The sequence below is a fragment of the Scyliorhinus canicula genome, chromosome 1 (genome assembly GCF_902713615.1).
Source record: "Scyliorhinus canicula chromosome 1, sScyCan1.1, whole genome shotgun sequence".
Lineage (NCBI taxonomy): Eukaryota > Metazoa > Chordata > Chondrichthyes > Carcharhiniformes > Scyliorhinidae > Scyliorhinus > Scyliorhinus canicula.
Window position 1 is genome coordinate 232,138,235 of NC_052146.1, and position 3,705 is coordinate 232,141,939.

The 3,705-nt window shown below is 46.0% G+C and overlaps 1 long non-coding RNA gene across 1 annotated transcript; it reads right to left on the minus strand.

Moving 5' to 3' along the window:
* Positions 1–2,370: 2,370 nt before the first annotated feature.
* On the minus strand, positions 2,371–3,449 carry LOC119972485. The gene is made up of 2 exons (XR_005462056.1): positions 2,933–3,449; positions 2,371–2,818 (listed from the first exon to the last, which is right to left on the minus strand). It is a non-coding gene; the product is annotated as an uncharacterized LOC119972485 (long non-coding RNA).
* Positions 3,450–3,705: the final 256 nt, after the last annotated feature.

Consider the following 3,705-nt stretch of genomic DNA (forward strand, 5'->3'; position numbering starts at 1 on the left):
GGATAAATGCACCCTATAACCATTCTGCTCATGGCTACGTGCCATTTGTAGCTCAGTGCTAATCTTTGTTTGTTAATGTATAGCTTGTGCTAATTACTGTCAGGCCCTCATAGTTAAACTTTATTCCCCCTCAGTAAAGTCGTAATGGATAAAATAAAAGAGGTGACTTCCCGTCAGATGAGAACTCAATTCACTTCTTAAAAATCACCGACTGCAGTTCAGACAAGTGGAGTAATTAGGAAACCCGATTATTTTTACACTTGAAGCTTCTACGTTGCTGTTTCGATGACTTAAAAATTGCGACATCAGCAGAGCCCTTCATCACCTTCCATTACTACTTAAAATGAGCTTCAGTGTAACTTGCTACTTTAAAAAGGATGTAAACTTTGATGTTTATACATTCATCTCTGTAGTTTTAGATTATATACATTGACAGGGATAGGAAGTCTAATCACAAGTACTCTGGTTTGCCCTGAATTTCAGTTATCATCAATATACCTTCCCGCTCACCATGATGCACAAATATATTAACATACAATTAATAACTAAAGATAATTAATCAGGTATAGATTTTACCGCAATGAGCCCTCTCTATCATGCATCCTTTTCACTACAGCATTAGCAGATATGAGACCGTGCCTTACTTGTTTTAATTATGGTCGTACTTTAGAATTATGGGTCTAATATGGCCTGTTGCACTTGTACCCAATCTGCACCAGAGGTGCGACTGTCAGGACATGTAGTGGAAGTATTTCAAAATCTCCCCATGGTATTAAAATAAGGGTCCGATGCTGAATAATCTGCCCAGCACCAGCCAGCTGCAAAGTGCTAAAATCAGAGCAACAGTCAGGAAGGATTCCCACATCCATTCAAATCAGGCCACTGGATCACAGGCTGGTTGTTTGGTGACGAGAGATTGCACCCCCCCCCGGCCACTGGCCCATTTTCCCCTCTCAAATTCATTACTCCAGTCAGGAACCCAAGCACAGCTGCAGAACAGGCCTAAAATATTCGTAAGAACCTATAATGTCCGAGTGTCCTAGGATGTAGCTGTCACGCACACTCCCCGGGAAGCGTGCACACATGTGCATGATCCGGAGGTGATAGTCGCACATATGCTGAACATTCAGGGAGTGGAACTCCTTCCTGTTAATGAAGGGCACTCCCTGATGCCCCGGTGCGCGGCAGGTGATATGCATGCCGTCAATTACCTTTGGACCCCAGGCATCACAGTGACGACAGAGAATCCTGATGTCCGGGCATCTTGGTGGGCCTGATCCAAGTCAATGTTGATATCGTCTGATGCCCGGGCATACAGAGCATCCGTGACCTCACTGTTGCACTTGTGGGCTGTAGCTTGGGTAATGCTGCACAAGTCGCCACTCGAGACCTGGAATGATCTGGTTGCATAGAAATTCAAGGCTGTGGTGGCCTTCTTGGCCACTGGGAGCAGGTGTCCTCCTCCATGGGGTGCCAAGCCTGTGAGGACGTGGAACAGGTGCCGCATTGTCTCTTTATTGGGACTCAGTCTCCTGCGGCACATGCTGTCCGTCATCTCCTTAAAGATGGACAAAGCGTGCACACCTTGGGGTGTTGCTGGTGTCCCCCTCTGGGTTCCTCCTCAGCTTGATGGATGTCTGAGTATTCTGGGTGTGTGGCGATCCCCTGCACATGGGGTGCCAACTCAAGCCCGCGACCCGCTGCTGCCTTGTGTCCAGCTGCCTGGGCTGCCACCAGGACTGCAAAGGTAGCCTCTGTGGGACCAACATAACCGGCCACATTGTTATATCTGTAAGGAATTGGAGAAGGAGAGACACCAACAATCAGTTACTGCATCCACCCCAGGACCCTCAGATCCCCCAGCATCGCCCGCCCTACGTGACCCGCCTTCTCTCAGACTGCCTTCCACCGAGCCAGTTGTGCTGAATAACCTCGCTCTGCCCACATACCCCCAGCCACAGCAGGAGCTCCTGGACCCCAGACCCCTGCTGGAACATTAGGGAGACCGTGCTCAGGTGCCCACCCCTGATCCACACACTCCCCCTATGGTCACGAGGATACCCCCAGTTCTGAAGCCTAGCTCTTGAGTGTTTGATTGTTGGCTGCTGCCTCTATGGTGCTGGCGCTTCTAGAGTTCAGGCAAATTGTTCAGGCTTCAAAGTTTAATTGAAATGAGATGCAATAATTATCGTCTGAGACATGGCATGTTACCCACGAGAAGCCACTTTTGAAGTCCAACCAATTAAACAAAAGTAAACAAATTAAGGGTCAAATCTGATTGGGACACTGTCCAAACTAAAATAAAGATAAACTGAAACTTTAAAAACTCGAACCAAAATGTGAAAAAAGGGTCTATAAAGCACGAGAATGTTTGAGAATTTTTTTTATTAGACGGTCAACAGTGCCAGTATACAAAAAGATGAAAACCAATTACTTAACAGTACATATATCACACCAACCATTGAGCAACATAGAAAACGCATCATGCCATACATTCAAGCACCTTTACACTACAGAACATTGTTACAGACACAAAACTATAGCAGTTCATATAAACATTAAACACTCAACAGTACAATAGAATTACCAGCAATCAGCAAAAGCATTTCTTCAACACCTTCATTACGTTGCACGCCTCTCTCCCCATCTTGCAGCTCCCAGCAATCGACTCTGAACAGTGTAAAGTTGCTCGGGGGTCTGTACTGACACTGGAAAGTCACATCAATGCAGAGCACACCAAAAGAGAGAACGAGCACCACCTCCCCTTCTCCAGCCCTTGCAGCACGTCATCTTACACCATCCCATTCCTTACTCCAGGCTAACAAAGCAAAGGGGCGACAGTAAACAAACACACATCCTCCAGGTTTTGAATACTAAATAGTCAATAGCACAATAAAGTCACCAGCAGTCTGCAAAAACATTTCCTCAATACCGTCATCAATGTGCTCAGTCGAATCAGTCCCCTCTCTCCCCATCCTGCAGCTCCCAGCAGTAGAGCCTCAAATGTGAAAAGTCATAGTGCGAAGTAACACCGATGCAAAGAATTCCAGAAGATAGAAAGAGCACCCCGCCGCCTTCTCCAGCACTGGCAGTAGGTCATCTTTCATCGTCCCTTTCCTTACTCCAGACCACAGAAGCAAAACAGGCAGCAGCAAACAAACATGGCCTCTAGGCATTAAGTATTGAACAGTCAACAGTACAATAATGCTACCAGCAATCTGCAAAAGCATTTCTTCAACGCCTCCATCAAGTTGCTCAGTCAACTGAATCCACCTCCTTCTCTCCCTCCTGCAGCTGCCAGAAGTAGACTCCTCAATAATGAAAATGTCACACTGACGCAGAACACACCAGAAGTAAGAAATAGCTCCCCTTCCCTTTCTCCAGCACTGGCAGCAGGTCATCCTACATCCTCCCTTCCCTTATTCCAGGCCACAGAAGTAAAAGAGACAGCAGCAAACAAACACAAGGCCTTCAGGCATTTGCAGCTACCAGAAGAGGAATCAGAAACCACAACATGCGGCAGCACAGAATATTTTGTTTATGAAACAGTTAACAACACTTTTCTACAGAAAAGATAAAAAGCAAACTACGTAACAGTTCACATATCAGATTAACCATTAACCGACAAGGGAAAGGCACCATAACATGCACACAGCACCTTTTCACAACAGAATATTGTACAAACACAAAGCTATATTTATACAA